The sequence below is a fragment of the Pelophylax lessonae genome, assembly GCF_965119305.1.
Source record: "Pelophylax lessonae genome assembly, chromosome: 2".
Classification (NCBI taxonomy): Eukaryota; Metazoa; Chordata; class Amphibia; order Anura; family Ranidae; genus Pelophylax; species Pelophylax lessonae.
This window is the reverse complement of record NC_138769.1, coordinates 545,249,499-545,267,377: the sequence shown is the minus strand read 5'-3', so window position 1 is coordinate 545,267,377 and position 17,879 is coordinate 545,249,499. Positions and strand designations below refer to the sequence as shown.

The 17,879-nt window shown below is 44.3% G+C and overlaps 1 protein-coding gene and 1 pseudogene across 2 annotated transcripts in view; one reads left to right on the top strand and one right to left on the bottom strand.

Annotated features, from left to right (window-relative positions):
• The window catches only part of GTF2F2 (general transcription factor IIF subunit 2), a 501,983-nt gene that overhangs the window by 59,382 nt on the left and 424,722 nt on the right, over positions 1–17,879 (bottom strand). The window lies entirely within an intron of this gene.
• On the top strand, positions 727–16,127 carry LOC309546716 (annotated as a pseudogene). The gene is made up of 2 exons: positions 727–799; positions 15,246–16,127. The product of its transcript is annotated as an uncharacterized misc_RNA (transcript).

The following is a 17,879-nucleotide window of genomic DNA, read 5'->3' as shown; positions in this document are numbered from 1 at the left end:
AAAACAAACATTCTCGAGGTCATACCGAGCTCGGTCTCGTAGCCTGACCGAATAAACTTCGGGGACCCACTTGACCTGTACCAGGGAGGTCCATGGATCCAGGAAACCAGCAAAGACATCCCCACCACCCTAGATACAGGTGAGGGCGCCCCTTCATTCAGAGGCAGCCTTGTCCGCAGGTCTGGAAGAGCCCGCTCGTGGCTTGCCAAACCAGGTCCTCTTGCAAACCTCTGGTGGGGGCCCTGACTTTTGATCCTTAATCTTGAGATCCGGAGAAACGAGGAGGCCGCTTAGGAGCCGAGGAGAATTGCCCAAGTCTACGATGGGGCTCCTTGCCCTTGGTAGCCTGTGGAAGAAGTACTCTTCCCCCCGTGAGACCCTTAATGTCATCCAAGTAAGCTCCAAACAGGCGACCTTCTACAAGAGGGAGATCAAAAAAGGCCTTCTTAGAAGTCTAGTAGGCAGACCAGCATTTCAGCCAGACAATACGCCGAAGGACCACTGCTGATACAGACAGCCTAGAAATCAAAGGAGCCGCATCCAAAAAGAGACATCACAGACAAATTGTAGCTCCTGGACTAACCAGTCTGCCAGCTCCGCAAAGACAGAGGGAAATTATTCTACCTCCAGGTCCCCACCTAAAAGCTTAGCCCACTCGGTCAGAGTTTGCGACACAAGGGCAATAGTGATTATCGACCTAATTGCCGAACCAGCCACAGCGCACATATGGCGGGCCAGAGCATCCGCCCTCTTATTACCTTGACCTGTAAAGGTCGAGGACTCCACAACCGGGATGAAGGTAACTCAATTTTACCTGGAAACTGGCGAGTCCACTACAGGTGGGACCGTTTACCTTTTATGCAGTAAATCCTCATAAGGATACCGCAAGCAAAAAACGGAGAGCAACCATTGCGTTTGGACAACCCCACTGTTTGCGACAATATTGTCAAGGTAAGCGGAAAGAGGAATCATTCAAGCAACACAGGGAAAGCCACTCAGGTGAGGCACAGATATCCAGGTGCTGGTCGGATCCGCCGTCCAGTGATCAAACTTCCAAAGAGAAAAAGTGACCGCACTCAGAGATGAATGAACTTGAAGTGTTTATTCCCATTCATAAAAGACAACGGTGCATCGAACAGACATGGACACGGTTGACATGTTTCACGACTCTGTAGGTCGCTTACTCATAAGAGGAACACCCTCGCCGCTTTGGAAAGCCTGTGGGAGCCAAAAGGAACCAGTGCCTGACGCGGAATCAGCTGCAACCTCCATTTTTAAAGTTTCACGCACTGACACAAACAGTGCATACACCAGCGCCTATTTAAGCACGGCTAGAGGAGCAGATGAATCGTCCTCACTATCAGAGCAGTGCGTGGACAAAGACCCAGTAGTGTCGCTATATAATGAATTTACCCCAAAAACATAATCAGGGGAAGACTGCCAACTGTGATCCCGCAAAAGGGACGCCGGCCAAGGGTCCACAAAAAAACCACCTATTGGACCCCGCAAAAAAACAAGGGGGTCACCCTCCAATGAGGACATAAAAAGACATAGCCCCCTTGAAAGTGGGCTGCTCGCTGTGACGCAGATGTGCAGGCAGAGTACCCTCGCTAAAACAAGGCAGGTGCCCCAGACAATAATGGCAGCAATCATTAAAAATTAAGTGCCCCCACAGCGTCACCCGGTCCAAGGGAGGTGTTAAGCTGACCAAATGGCCCAGCAGGCCGCAAGCCGCAGCCTAAATTTTTGTGGGGGCCCAGCCGCAATTGCATGGATCCTCAGCCCGGCAGATGCCCAAACCCCTTCCCCCAATGGCCGCATGGCCTAGTAGGCTGCAAATCACGGCCCAGTAGGCCACTCCCTAAATTTTTGAGGGCGCCCAAGCCCTAGGACGCAAGTGCCAGCGGAGCCAACCACCCAGGGGCAGCGGAGGGGAAGGCGGATGCCCAAATGGGAGGCAGTGGCTTCAGCCATACTCACAGGGGCCGCCTCACATAGGTTCCGATGTGTAGGCCGCAAAGCCGCAGCCTACATTTTTAGCAGGATCCGGCCACGTGCCTGTGGATGGTAAAAACATCCTCTGCAGGGAGCTCAAAGGACATCCCTGCCCTAGTTACCAACCCCCAGGATGGCAGGGAACCCTGCTCAATCACCCATTGCACACCAGGAAAACCAGGTCAGCAGCAACTCCAACCAGCCTCCCTTAGAAGCATGTGACAAAGCCAGCTCATCACCTCACCCGGGGAAGGAGGGGGGGGGGGAGCCAAAGACCCACAGTGGCTGAAATTTTAGAGGGACTGGGGGGAAAGGAGGGGAACCAGAGGACTGAACATCCCAGGAAGGCGTCCATGTCAAAACCCTCCAGGGGTAGTGGGGGGAAAGCTACTTACCCCACCAGGAACAAGGTGTGCAGCGCTCCAGACAGGACACCGCTCCATCGTAATGTGGGTGCTGTCGGCCAGGAGGAAACGCTGTGACTCAGGCCGAAGCCAGTTCGTATGCATCTTCGCGAGACGTTTAACTCGCAGGCCAGCCCCAAGTTCAGTGGGGCTATGTCACAGCCAAACTAGTGCGGAGCTGCGGTCTGCGCGCGCTCACTGGCCGCACTGGGGGGACCCTAAGGATCTATATTATCCAGTTTGTAGCTCAGTCCGGCACTTGATTGTAGTTCTCACTGGAACAAAATCAAAGAAAAAAAAAAAATTCCATGTAAAATGAAAAAAATGACAGGACCGGAGATCCCAGCAAGGAACTAGTTCCTTATTCCTGAGTAGGCAGAAAAAAAGTGAGTGCTTATAGCTGAGAGTGGATGTATACCCCCTGGGACTGCCCATAGGCATAGTCAAGCTTTTTCCTATCTAGTGTCCTACTACTGTAGGGGGCAGTATAACCCAATGGTTGGGAAGAATCAGGAGCTGTGTCCATCAATGAACGGAAGAGAAACATCAGTTTTTAACTTGAGTAGATAACCTGTTCATGACCAAGGTCAAAACAAACCTTAAAGTGGTTGTAGAGGCAGAAGGTTTTTTTTTATCCTATTTTTCTATGCATAAAGGTAAAAAGCCTTTTGTGTGCAGCAGCCCCCCTAATACTGGTGTCTCCCCACTTGGGTCTTATATTTATTGAGTATCCATGTCCCATCTGTCATTCACTCTGCATGTCGACTAACATTTATTATATTTTCAGATATGCTTTTATACACATACTCCTGATAATTGGGCAATGCGACCCATGAAACGCGCCAAGTTCAACGTTCAAAATGTATTTATGTGCATACTATTACCTTGTCATGTTTTACTGATAATTTGCATTATTATGCTCATGTAATGATGTTTTAGTTGGATATGTATTTATATGGCTACTATTCTACACATTACGGTTTTGTCAATAAACCAGACGCATTGCATTTTAATGACACATTGAGTCCTCCTCATTTAAAGTCCCACCGGGCTCTCTTTTCCTGTTTTGTAAAGAATCAACTGGGAACACTGCAAAGGATCAGCAGCCTGGAAAGGAGTTTGGACATTAGGCGCTGGCTTGGACCAGTATGGGTGGATGGGGATATGGAGGTGCAGGAAGCAGAGACAGGTAGCTAAGCTACAGTTAGGAGATGCAGTGGGAGGAGCCTTAGAGAGGCTAGTCCTGAGTTGGTACATCCCAATAAATATACTAGGTTGCATGATTTTGGGGATATCAGCTCAGTGATAGAGTTCCTGGAACAGACTTCCTCCCATAGCTGGCATGGGAATGACTGCTCTGGGGAGGATGGGGGCAAGGACAAAGACAAGGTTACGCAGATATTGGTGGTAGAGTACTCAAATGTATTAAATACATTCTTTTGCTCAGTATTCACTATGGAAAAGGAGGGGTATAATAGACAAAATGGTAGTGCTAGCAACATGGCAAGGAGTGCTAACAGAAGCTAATGTTCTTAAATGACATAAAAAACAATGTGAACAAATAACCTGGCCAGATGGCTTACACCTGAGAGTCCTCAAAGTACTTAGCAGGATCATTGCTAGACCGTTACTCCTAATCTTGAAGTACAGCTTACTGACTGGAATGGTACCAGGGGACTGGCGGAAAGCAAACGTGGTACCAATATTCAAAAAAAGGGCAGAGGAAACTACAGGCTAGTCAGCCTAACATCATTAGTATGTAAAGTATTGGAGAGGATTAAAATAAATATCTAAGAATGTCCTGATGAAAATAGTATTATTAGTAGTAAACAGCATGGATTTATGAAAGTTGGTTCTTGACAGACCAACCTGTTAATCTATGAGAAAATAATTAATCTATGAGAAAATAAACTGTAATCTCATAAGGAAATAATTCCGGATGGCTCCACTTCCAAAAATCCTTTTTTTGAAGCTTCATATGACAAGTGGTTGACAGATGGACCAGGGGACAAAGAGGTAGACGCGTTACGCGCAAATGTTAGTGCTTAGTCATTTCGATTACTAGCTGAGCTGTAATCTCGATAGAGGATTGCCTTGGGATGTAGTGTGCCTAGATTTCGCCAAAGCATTTGACAAGGTACCCTATAAATGCCTGATATACAAATTAAGGTCTGTTGGCATTGATGATGGCGTATGCACCTGGATAGAAAACGGTTTACAGGGGCGCCCAAAAAGTGATGATAAACAGCATAGCTTCTGAATGGTCTGGAGTTGTGAGTGGAGTATCCCAGGGCTCTGTCCTGGGACCAATCCAGTTTAATTTGTTCATCAACAATAAAGAGGTTGATATAAATAGTTCAATCTCAGTATTTGCTGACAATACGAAGTCAAGAAGGGCAATACCTTCACAACTGGATATTAAAACTTTACAAGAAAACTTTGTTAAAATAGAGGGGTGGGCAACTACATGGCAAATGAGGTTTAATGTAGGGAAATGTAAAGTGATGCTCTTGGGGGCTAAAAATATTAATGTAAGCTACATACTAGGGGTAGAACCCCTGGTATAATCAAGGATGGAAAATAATCTGGGGATCCTAGTTGATGACAGACTCAGCAATAGCATGCAATGCCAAGCTGCAGCAAGCAAGGCCGGCCAGCAGACTATTAGCATGCATCAAAAAGGGTATTTTCTCATGAGAAATATGTATAATTCAACCACTTTACAAAACTCTGGTTCAGACACATCTTGAGTATGCTGTCCAGTTCTGGTCACCAGCCCTCAGGAGGGATGTGCAGAAATTGGAGAAAGTCCAGAGAAGGGCAACAAAAAGAATAAGGGGTCTGGTGGGCTTCAGTTAGAATATATAAATATTTGTAATATATAAACTATTAAATCTCCGGTTGTTCAAGAGGACAACACGTGACCACTGAAGTTGGAGGAGAAGCGGTTTAACCTAAACTGCACAGAAGGTTCTTTACTGTTAGAACGGAAAAGATGTGGAACTCCCTTCCACAATCGGTGGTGTCAGCGGTCAGAAGTGTTGACAATTTTTAAAAACTTTTAGATAGGCATCTTAGTGTACACAATATACAGGAATATGGAAAGTGGTAGAGACACAAATGCATATAGACTCCCACACAGGTTGAACTGGATGGACTAGTGTCAACCTTACCAACTATGTCAATCATGATGAAAGCCGTCCGCTGACCTGCATGAAGTAAAAAAAATGGCGCCTGCCAAAACCACTGCTTTGTTGTTACCAGGAATGCCAACGGATGACCCTGCTTCTTTGTTTAGTCAGTGCAAGCGGATGACCCAAAATCTACTATGTCTATTTTGTGGCCGGAACTCCGCTTTAAGAATTACATGCAAAATAATGGTACCGCTTTCAACACCTAAAATCGGAAAGAATCATACCACCAGGGTGGTTAAGGTCCCTTTCACATCAAGCTGGCCGATGGGGTCCACTTGCAGTTTGTTCAGGCCGAACCGATCGGACCACCCATTATTCTCAATCGAGTGGCGGATGTCAGCAGACATGTGTCCGCTAACACCCGCTAGCATTAAATCTGATCAAGTCCCCTATAAACAGACTGATTGGGATCTGTGCCCCATCCGTCCAGCGGATCAGTTTGGATGACAGTCAGATGGAAACATGCAGTCTGTTTTAATCTGACCTCCCCCATAGAGAAGAGCGGTCTGTGTCCATATCTGCTCTACTTAGTGGAGCAGTCATGGACCGGTCATTCACCTGCTCAGAGGGGATCAGCGGAGAGATTCCCCCGCTGAGCAGATGGCTATGCTTGACAGATTCTGCTCCATCTGAAAGGGGCCAAATGCAGTTTAAAACAGATAAAACAATATGATACTAACATAAAAAAGTCAACACATGGATTCCTAGAACCATTTGATGCTTCCTTTCTAGCCTTAGAACAGAAAACTCTAATTTGAATATTCACACAGCCAGGAAATCTGTGATTCAGAGATTGAAATTGATAAAAAAAAAATACAACAGCAGACATCTGTACTCTCCATGCACTGCCTCTGCATTGTACTCGACATTTAAAATGAAAACGTGGCACTTAAAAATAGGATGTTGTCACACAGTCCTTCAGGTACAGAACTGTGTGGCTTCAAGGTTTAGTCATAGTTTAATCACTCAAGATGTATCCCACACAGAACCACAAACAATGTATTCTATCTAGAAAAGGAAGAGTAACTATCTTATATTCATTTGTATTATCACATTGTTGCTGCTATCTTTATCTTTTGTATAATGTGAACAGAGATAAAAGTCTTCATATTTTGGGTTCCTGAATAGAACTCACCATATCTGCCACACAGGGAAGTAGAAACACCCAACTGACTGTTAGCTTAAAGGGCATATCCAAACATGGAGATCTTTGGGGTGGAATTACCATTTAAATAAATTGTAGAAAATCTCTGCTCACTTCATCTATCGCTCATTTGCCTTAAATGTTCAACGGTTGTACACCCTAACATTTTTCTAAAAGGAGTCCTGCCATGATACTAATATAGAGCCTCCCTGGCTGTCATGCAGACTACTAATATAGAGCCTCCCTGGCTGTCATGCAGACCCTCTGGCTGCAGTATGTTTTGTCACTTACCAAGAACAAGTGTATAGATGAGAACAACCTGATGTATCAAAAACAGTACCACATCCAGGGCTTTTTTTTCAGCAGGAATGCGGGGGAACGCAGTTCCAACACCTACAGCACTGACTGTATGCAATGGCAAGGGGTTTTGGGGTGTGCTGCAGGGTCTATTGCTACTGGCTGCTGGGGGATCTTTTCTAGCTAGAGGGGAACTATTCTAGCTGGAGGAGGATCTATTTTTGCAGGGGGGAACGGTTGTTGCTGGTGGGGGACCTATTGTTGCTGGGGTGGGTCTTATATTGCTAGGGGTGTCAATTGTTGCTGGAAGAGATCTACAGTTTAGGGAGGGGTCTATTGTTGCTGGCTGCTTGAGAGTCTATTGATGCTGGCAGCGAGGAGATCTGTTGTTACTGCCGGGACCTATTGTTGCTGAGGGTTGATAGTCACTGCAGAGGGGGATTTTGTTTCTGGTGGTCCATTGTTGTTTGAGGGATCAATTGTTGCTAGAAGGGACTCTATTGTGCCTGGCTGCAGGGGATCTAGTTTACTGCTTTTGTTGGCATCATTAACATATTCCATACAAACCAATGCAAATTATGCTTTGGTCTGTATTCTCTAAAAAGGAAGTAATGGGAGGTGGGTAGGGGGTGAAACTAAGGAACAGTAAAAGGGGTTGGAAAGTGGGAGTTTCTGCACCTATTCTCTGAGGAAAAAAAAGCCCTGACCACATCATAATAGCCCAGCAGCTGCATATTCAAAATGTGGTCAGCAACTGCAACTCTCATTATTGTCTCATGATAGGTTTATTTCAAAATGCCACTCTTGCCAAGAATTCTGAATGAGGAAGGGTTATAATTACTGTCAAGTTCTGTTGTCTCTGCAACTAGGATAAAGTTAAAGTGGAACTTCCGCTCTTTTGCTTCCTCCCCCCCCCCCCCCTCCGGTGCCACATTTGGCACCTTTCAGGGGGGAGAGGGGAACGAGTACCTGTTTTTGACAGGCACCCTTCCCCACTTTGGCCCCCTCCTCCTTCCCCCGCCGCCGGCCAAACCTGAATGCGCAGCACGCTTCGCGCATGCACAGTAGGGACCCGCCTGTGAAGCCACAAGGCTTCACAGCCGGTTCCCTCACCGGCAATGGCGGCAGCAGCACACGACAGCCGATGGAAACATCGGCTGCGGTGCCGACATCGCTGGACTCCAGGACAGGTAAGTGTCCTAATATTAAAAGTCAGCAGCTACAATATGTTTAGCTGCTGACTTTTAATTTTTGGAGGGGGTGGAGGGGGAGGTGGAACTCTGCTTTAAGCTTCTAACCATTACCCATTCTTAAAAAAAAAAAAAGGTGTTATATTTATTGTTGTCCCAGGGAGATTTACTGCATTCCCCCTTTCTATAAGAGAAGTAAAGGAAATCCTCCGTAGCATTCAAAAGTTTCTATGAAACAATATCAGCAGATCACACTTGAACACTGATTTTTTTTTTTTTATATTATGAATTTTCTTTTAGCACTGCAACCACTTTATAGTTACAACTTTATTGGTATTCTTCTAACCAAGACATTTGTATTAAACATGTACCTCACCAACTTAAGAATACTGTCAATTGAAAAAATGAAACATTGCAGAGTAAAAACTGAAATGTCAAAAGGGACTGCCCTTATGAGGACCGTTGTGTCGGTGATTCCCCCGCAGCTGACCAGCCACAGCAACAGAAGCCTAGAGTTAAAGCGGAGTTCCAGCCATTTACTCACCTCTCCAACGGTCCAGCGATGTGGCCGCCCGAAGCCTCGATCCTCGGCATCGGCATCACTGCTGTGGGCACCCGGCTGTTACAGTTTGCGGCTTCACAGCCGGGTACCCACTGCGCATGCGCGAGTTGCGCTGCGCGCCGTGATTGGCCGCCAATCTTCTGGGACCTCTGACGTGTCCCAGAAGATTGCAGGGAGGGAGGGGGAGAGGAGAACTTCCGCTCAGGGCGCCGCGGCGCTCCGAGCGGAAGTGGGAGCGGGTACCTGTCAAAACTAGGTACCCGCTCCCCCCCCCCCCAAAAAAAATGACATGCCAAATGTGGCATGTCGGGGGGTCAGGACTCCCTAAAGCGGAAGTTCCACTTTTGGGTGGAACTCCGCTTTAAATTTAACATTAACTGGCAGCCTCAACATCCGCAACAATGATGGTGCCCAGAAGGTGGGGACTCAGCATTTCCACGTGTGTCTCTCAATTATCAACAACTGCCTATGATTTCACTTTGTGTAGATGGCATGAATCTTCCAATTCTCGTGGATTGTGGAGCGACTTTCAGCTCCATATCACAAGAATTCTGGAATGGAGAGACATTGGAAGCCGAACCTTCAATGGGAATTAATGGGATCCCCACCAAGACATTTAGAAACCCCCCCTTTACCAATTGTGAATGAGTCAGGAGAGTACTCAATCATTTGGAACGGTTTCAGAATAATACCTAGGTGCCCACTTAGTTTGTTAGGGAGGATGGAGTCAGGCATACATTAGACAGACTCTTGGCCGAAGGTACATTTAAAATAGTATTACCTCACAAGATAACATGGCGCCCCTGTTTTTTGTTGTTCTGAATATTCATTTTCCAAGTTAGACATACATAATTGTTTGAAGCTGCGATGTTGACCTTGACGTTGGTACATTTCTGTGCGGGAGAACCTCAGACCAAACAGGAATAAACATAACCGCCAATTGCGCTTAACTTCCTTAAAACTAAGAGGGGTATATGCTAATGCCAGGAGCCTAGCTAATAAGATGGATGAGTTGGAAATGTTAGTACATGAGGAGGACATAGACCTTGTGGGAATAACAGAGACTTGGTTCGACCCCTCACATGACTGGCTGGCCAATATCCAAGGGTATTCGGTGTACCGGAAGGACAGGGTAGGAAAAAGAGGGGGAGGGGTATGTCTCTATGTCAAGAACAATATAAAGGTGACAGAAAGGAGTGACATTACGGATGGGATGAGCATGGATTTAGAATCTGTGTGGGTTGAACTCCATAGGGAAGGAGAAAAGGGGAAAGTAATTGTGGGGGTTTGCTATAGGCCACCTAACCAAGGGGAGGAGGTAGAGCTGGAATTTTTAGCACTAATGGGTAAAGTGGCAAAATTGGGATCAGTCATCGTATTGGGGGACTTCAATTACCCCGACATTGACTGGGAAGAGGGGACTGCACACTCACAGAAGGCCCGCCTATTCACGGAAACCTTACTGGATAATTACATGTCACAGTTGGTGGATTCCCCCACCAGAGAAAACGCAGTCCTGGATCTATTGCTCACTAATGACCCAGACATAATCTCGGAGGTAGGAGTCCAGGACAACCTGGGCTCTAGCGATCACAGGATGATCACATTTAGTGTAAATAACAACATAACAAGACAAGTGGGGAACATAAGAACCCTAAACTTCAGAAGGGCAAACTTTCCAAAATTGTACTCAATGATGGAAAAGGTAAACTGGGACCAAACCCTGGGATCCCTGACCACAGAGGAAAAATGGGAATGCTTTAGGAACATATTAGGCAAAGGCATCTTGCAGTGCATTCCTATGGGAAATAAATTTAGAAGAGACAAAGCCAAACCTGGCTGGCTAAACTGTAGCGTCATAAAACTTATTAGGGGGAAAAAATTGGCCTTCAAGAAGTATAAATCAGAGGGCACAGTATCGGCTTTCGAGCAATACAAGGAGGCAAATAAGAAAAGTAAACAAGAAATCAAGATGGCTAAAATCAACTTTGAGAGACAAATAGCGGAGGATAGTAAAAAAAACCCAAAGAAATTCTTTAAATATATCAACAGCAAAAAAACTAAGGCAGAGCATATTGCACACATAATTAACAATGATGGGAGGATGGTTACAGAGGACACTGAAAAAGCAACCGTGCTAAATGCTTTTTTCTCGTCAGTCTTTACACAGGAAAAGGAGGGGTACACTGACCATGACTGTATGGTTAGTAGTAATACACAGGACTTGCCACCATGGCTAACAGAGGGGGAAATCAGGGAAAGGCTGGATAAACTTAACACAAACAAATCGCCAGGACCGGATGGCATACATCCGAGAGTACTCAAGGAACTCAGTAAAGTTATATCGAGACCACTGTTCCTGATCTTTGCTGACAGTATTAGGACAGGAGATGTACCAGGGGATTGGAAGAAAGCTAACGTGATTCCAATATTCAAAAAGGGCCAGAGGCATATCCCGGGAAATTATAGGCCTGTCAGTTTGACATCAGTAGTATGTAAACTTCTGGAGGGGATGATAAGGGACTATATTGTAGAGTTTGCTAAGGACAACAACATCATCAGCAGTAATCAGCACGGGTTTACAAATGGGCGTTCTTGTCAAACCAATCTCCTTACATTCTACGAGGAGGTGAGCTGTGAGCTAGATAGGGGGAGACCAGTGGATGTGGTGTACTTGGATTTCGCTAAGGCGTTTGATACAGTTCCCCACAAGCGCTTAATTTATAAAATAAGGTCTGCAGGTATCGATAGCAGGGTTTGCTCTTGGATACGGAACTGGCTAAAAAGGCGGGTCCAAAGGGTAGTAATAAACAGCGCATACTCAGACTGGTCTGAGGTGGTAAGCGGGGTCCCCCAAGGCTCAGTCCTGGGACCAACCTTGTTCAATTTATTCATAAACAACATTGAGGTCGGGATCAGTAGTTCGATATCAGTTTTTGCAGATGACACAAAATTGGGCAGGGCAATAACTTCACAACATGAAGCAGATATCCTGCAGAATGACCTGGACAAAATAACAGAGTGGGCAACGACATGGCAAATGAGGTTTAACGTGGAGAAGTGTAAGGTTTTGCACTTGGGGACTAAAAACATAAAATCACAATACACATTAGGAGGGGAGCCCTTGGGGGAATCAAAAATGGAGAAGGATCTGGGAGTATTGGTTGATGATAGATTAGGAAACAGCATGCAATGTCAAGCGGCAGCTTCCAAAGCCAACAGAATATTAGCATGCATAAAGAAAGGGATGCATTCCAGAGATAAGACTATAATCCTTCCACTTTATAAAACTCTGGTCCGACCGCATCTGGAGTATTCCGTCCAGTTCTGGTCGCCAGTCCTCAGGAGGGATGTGTTGGAGCTGGAGAGAGTCCAGAGAAGGGCAACTAAACTAATTAGGGGATTGGAGGACCTTGACTATGAAGAGCGTCTACAATCGCTCGATTTATTCTCCCTGGAGAAGAGACGTCTGAGGGGGGACATGATAGCAATTTATAAATATCTTAATGGGGATCCCAGCTTAGAAAAAAAGCTGTTCATTCGAAGGGATTGCATGAGGACTCGAGGGCATACAATGCGATTAGAGGAGAAGCGTTTTAACCTCAGGCAACGTGGGGGGTTCTTTACTGTTAGGGCAACAAGATTGTGGAATTCTCTACCACAAGAGGTGGTTTCTGCGGGTAGTATGGTGGCTTTCAAAAGACTCTTAGACTTACATCTCAAGGATCAGAACATTCAGGGGTATGGGAGATGATTACAGCCACACATGCCTACACAGGTTGAACTGGATGGACTATTGTCTTTATTCAACCTCACCTACTATGTAACTATGTAACTATGTAATTTCTAGGGAGAGGTGGTTCCCACATTCCTAGGGAGGGGGTCAATTCTTGCGCGGAGCCTGATAGGACTCCGTGTTCCAGCTCGTGGGACTATGGGTCCCAGCATTGCCAAACATATGCAATTATTTTTTTATGGAATTTTTGGAGTTTTGCCATTTATACATTTTTGCATAAAGCATAGGAACCTCTGGGAAGAGTAATAATAGTGAACAAAGACAGTTTTTATCAGGCAAAACATAGTTCGTCATAGTCGGCAAGATATTTTGAGGTTATTTTTTATAGAATTATAGATAATGAGAAATTACATTTTACAAATGGGTCCCTTGTGTCCCAAAATGTAAAAGGGAGCTCTGGTGCAAAATTTTGAAAATTGGCTACTTGCCAAGAAAGGGTTCAAACTTAAATATATTCGTTCCTGTTATAGTTATGGAATTTATTTTTGAACAGAAAGGGTTACCGCAATTAGTGTGACCATTGGACCCTATTGGCACCGAGCCAAAAGTTTCAAATCAGATCAACTTTTTATCTGATTACAGTTTTTGGGTGATATTTTAGGGGTGTCCTCTATTAAGGGAGGGGAACCTCTGGACAGGTTTTTGTTAGATTGGCACAAGGCCAAAAAGTTGTTTTAGTAAGATTGGCACGGAGCCAAAAAGTTTTAGTTTTATCTGATTGTAGTATGCAAGTGGTATCTGATGACATGATACAGGAGATGGTCAGAGACTGAAGACATGATACAGGAGATGGTCAGAGACTGAGGACATGTGGGTCTTGCCCGCCCACAAAACCAGGATCATTGATTGCAATGGATCCGACTGCTCCTATTTTATGACAACATTTTGAGACAAGCCACAGGTCCAGAAATGTCACCAGAAATGTTGAATGGGTTTATGTATCTGAAAAATGCTATGGTGGTAGCGCCTGCACTGGGCCTCCCAAATTATGGAAAAATGTTGTGTTTTTGCAAGGGACAATTGTAAGACCATGACAGGTGTACTTGCCCAGGAGTATGGTGGTGGACTTTGCCCTATAGTTTTTGTCCAAAGATGGTCGAATTTCAGGTCTAAGGCATGCCTGAAGTGACTCCAAGCATAGCATCTTGTGAGATGGTAACAGGGATGGCCACATCATTTGCCCTAGGGTAGGCCCCAGTTTTAAATGGGTTACTGGGATTAAAGGGTGTGTTACACCACAACATGATTGTATAGCATAATATATCAGGACAGCCATAGAGGGAACAGAGGATGTTTTTGTAGATGGTTCCTGCACCAGGCCAAAAGATCACACATTGTTAGAGCTACAAATGCATGCTACAGAACAGGTTTAAGGAATTAGGTGATGGTTTAGAAAAAGTTGAGAATAGCCTTTTCTAAAAGAGGGGAGATCTTGTATCCCCGCAGCTAGCGCCCCACTGTCTATTGCCTAGTATGATGGAATAGGACATAGGGGGTGGGAAAGAACATATGAAGTATTACTGAAGTTTTTTTGCATTTACTAAATTAGTGAAAGCATATGTCCATTTACAGGCCTAAATTAGTGAAAGCATATGTTGCTAGGTGCATCACCTGTATTAGGAACAACACAAACAAACACATAAGGCCAAACATGAACATCTACGAATAGATTTCTCACACAAGCCCAACAGGGTAGAAACAAGAGTTAATAGTGGACATGTTCAGCAGATAAGTGGAAGCTTTTAGGGCCACAAAAGGGAGATGCCCACACGGTGGCGCGCATTCTCAATCAGGAGATTATTTCTGGATGGGGATGCCTGCTTTGAATTAGTTCTAATAATGGTTCAGCTTTAATATTAAAGAGAATGTCAGGAACTAGTTAAAATCCTGAAAATAGATTGTCATCCACAGAGTTCAGGTATAGTGGAAAGGATAAATAGGACAATCAAAGACGAGTTGAGAAAAAGTAATTGGAATTTTGAATCAAGTGGAACGAAAAAGTTGCTCGCACCTTTCTTTTCTCTTCACAGGTATCAACGTATTAACCCATCCCTTAAAGCAAGGAGATGAAGTAGCATCACAAGACCAAGGCCGGATTTCGTTTTGGACCAAAAGACAAAGGTAGTCGCAGTGACCAGAATCAATGCCCTTGTTGAAAACCAACAAGCCCGGATCCATGCCAGTCGAGTAACAAAGGTGGATTGTGCGAAGCAAGGCAAAGACAAAGACACAGATAAAGGAGGAGAAGCAGGTGTTGAAAATCCTCGAAGAGCGAGCGAAGCAGAGGTTATAGTCTCTGAAAATGAGCAAAATAACTGTATTTATAGCAAGGAACTTTGGCAAGCTGTGGATTTTCTTGATGGCACTAGTATTCTTAGTGTTCATCCCAACCTGAATCATAACTAACTGTATATATCACCCAGAAGACTTAGGCCCCCTTGAAAAACTGTGTGGAGGCCAGAACAGCACACCCTCTGCCGAAGAGGGGAATGAAGAAACAAAGATCCCTGTAGCACAGAGACTTGTTAGGAGGAAAAGAGCTACGTCAGCCCCTTCCAAATATCCCCAGATAGCTATTAAGAAAACAGGCGATGTAACCACATTTTGGTATAATTCTTCAAAAATTCATGTAGCCATTTTTATTTTTGAGTATTGTGACATAGTACCTTGTCCATTTGACCCTGCTTGGCTATATCACTGGTGTAAGGACATTCCAGAGTCTAGGGATATCTATGTGTGTGTCACGGATGAATACTGGGGGAATGAATGTGGACAATGGGGGGCTGTAGGATGGAACACAGGCCCAGATTGGGGATATAAACCACAGAGTGCTTTAGACAGGAAAGAATGGGAAATCACTTATCAGTAGAATGACATTAAGGAGAACGGGAAGTTGCTATAGGAAGCAAATAAAACTCACCCTGACCCTAGAGAATCCTAGCCCAGGGGATGCTGGTGTATATATGATGGGGATGTGGACAAAGGGAGGCTCTGACCATGCACTAGGACGTTTCCAATTGAAAGATGTGCATGGCTCCTCTGAGTGGGAGCCACAAGCAAAAAGGATAAAGAATCCTTTAAAACCCCAGATGCAGACTTTGGGAGAAATGATAGCTATAGCAGACCCCACCTTTAAGGATACTATGGCCATAGAGAAAGGGTTCTCTGATGTAAACTTATGGTTAGAATGGATGAGGTATAGTGCTAGCTCACATAACATGTCAGATTGTTATGTCTGTGGAGGAGCGGGGCCACACTTGGGTACGGTGCCCCTTAACATCCCTGAGAATGCAGAAACTTGTTTTACCAATACCTCTAGTAACCATTCTTACTGTGAAACATGGAAAAAGGAATACCCCATTATAACTAAAGAATCTAGGCCCACGGGATCTATCACAATTTACCCAGGTAGCTACACGTTATTCCAGACACAGTGGTGGGGGTGGATTTTTAGGAAATTTTACAGAGGGTTACTGCTCCACCTACAGGTCTACTGTTATAGAGAATCAAATAATGTCTTTGGGAGACATATATTGGATACATGAATATAAGGACTAGGCTGTCCAGGAAGTGGACAGGACAATGTGCCCTTGCTAAAGCAATAATGCCCCTACACATATTCACTGAAAATGACGTAAACACACATCAGCTTAAGGGAAACACTAGAACTACAGGGAAACAAAAGAGAGAGGTCCCCATGGGTAGTTTTGACCCACATGTTTATATAGATGCCATAGGTGTTCCAAGAGGGGTCCCAAATGAGTTTAATGCCCGAGATCAGGTAGCGGCTGGATTTGAATCATTGTTTCCCATAGTTACAATAAATAAGAATGTAGATTGGATAAATGACATTTATTTTAATCAGCAGAGGTTTGTTAATTACACACGAGATGCCCTCCAGGGAATAGCAGAACAATTAGAGTCCACCTCACAAATGACTTTTCAGAATCGGGTAGCATTAGATATGATGCTTGCAGAGAAAGGAGAGGTCTGTCACATGATAGAGAAAATAGGTACATGCTGCACATACATCCCCAGTAATACTGGTCCCAATGGAAAGGTCACATTAGCTATCCGAAAACTAGAGAGTTTGTCGGTTGAGCTTAAGAAGAATTCAGGCCTTACCAATCCATGGGATGGGTTTTTCTCGGGATCAAGTATTTTTGGATGGTTAAAGGGGATCGCTACCAGCATAGTCTTGGTGGTTGTTTTCATTTTATTTTTGTATGCATTTGGCAAGTGCGCTATGGTATGCTTAGCAAAATGTGTTATACACACTCCCCATATGTATATGCAATACTTACAGACTAGACGCCATGAAATAGATATCGCTTCATAGGGAAACATGTTCATGTTTCAAGAGCAACTAGAAGCTGTGTCCCAGATGACATTCCAGAATAGAATGGCTCTGGATATGATCCTTGTAGAAAAAGGGAGATACATATTGATAAAGTAGATAGATGTTGTATTTACATTCCTGATAGTGCTGGGTCATTCTGGCCATTAAGAATTTTGGCATTGACAGCCCTTGAGATCAGTATTTTAGGTGATGTAATAGTTGGAAGCAAGCTTTGGTATAGCTAGGAATTATTATTATAAATCGGTATCATCATGCTTTGTGTGGTACCCTGCTTTAAGAAAATGCTTAACAAAGGTATAGACAATTTATTCATGTATAACGGTAATGTTGTAGGACTAGATCTAACCACCCTCTTACATCACACTTCACCCCATTCCTTAGACTATAAAGGTTAAGAGAAAATCATTGTAAATAAATATAATAATTTTCAAGAGGGGATTGAAAGAAGAATTTTAGCAAGAGTTCTTCTTTATTAGTTTGTCTGAGCAATAGTTCAACCATTTTGATTCTCTAGCCGACATTTTATGAACATTGAAATAATAAGTGTATTTCTCATGTATTTTGCTAAGAACAAAATCTAGTTAGGTCTCAGTTCTTTATTTCCCTTATCTCAGTTCTTCTTGAGAAACAATAGTTGTATAGTTTGTACACAGCTGGTTTAGTCGTGAGAAACCAGGCAAAATCATTTCTTCTTCTAGCAGAATGATACAAATGTATTCTTTTGGGAACATGTCAAAGAGGCGTAACTGTGTATCCATTGTTCTCCTGTTGAGGATATTTTATCATATAAACTGTATGGAATGAATAAAGCGTCAGATGACTTTGAGCAATTATACGCTTCGGATGTCTCTTTGTTCAGAGTAATCTCCGGGCCCGCTGGGACTTGTGGTGCACCCGAGGCAGTCTATCAAGTCTATACTTCACTGGGAGTGATTTA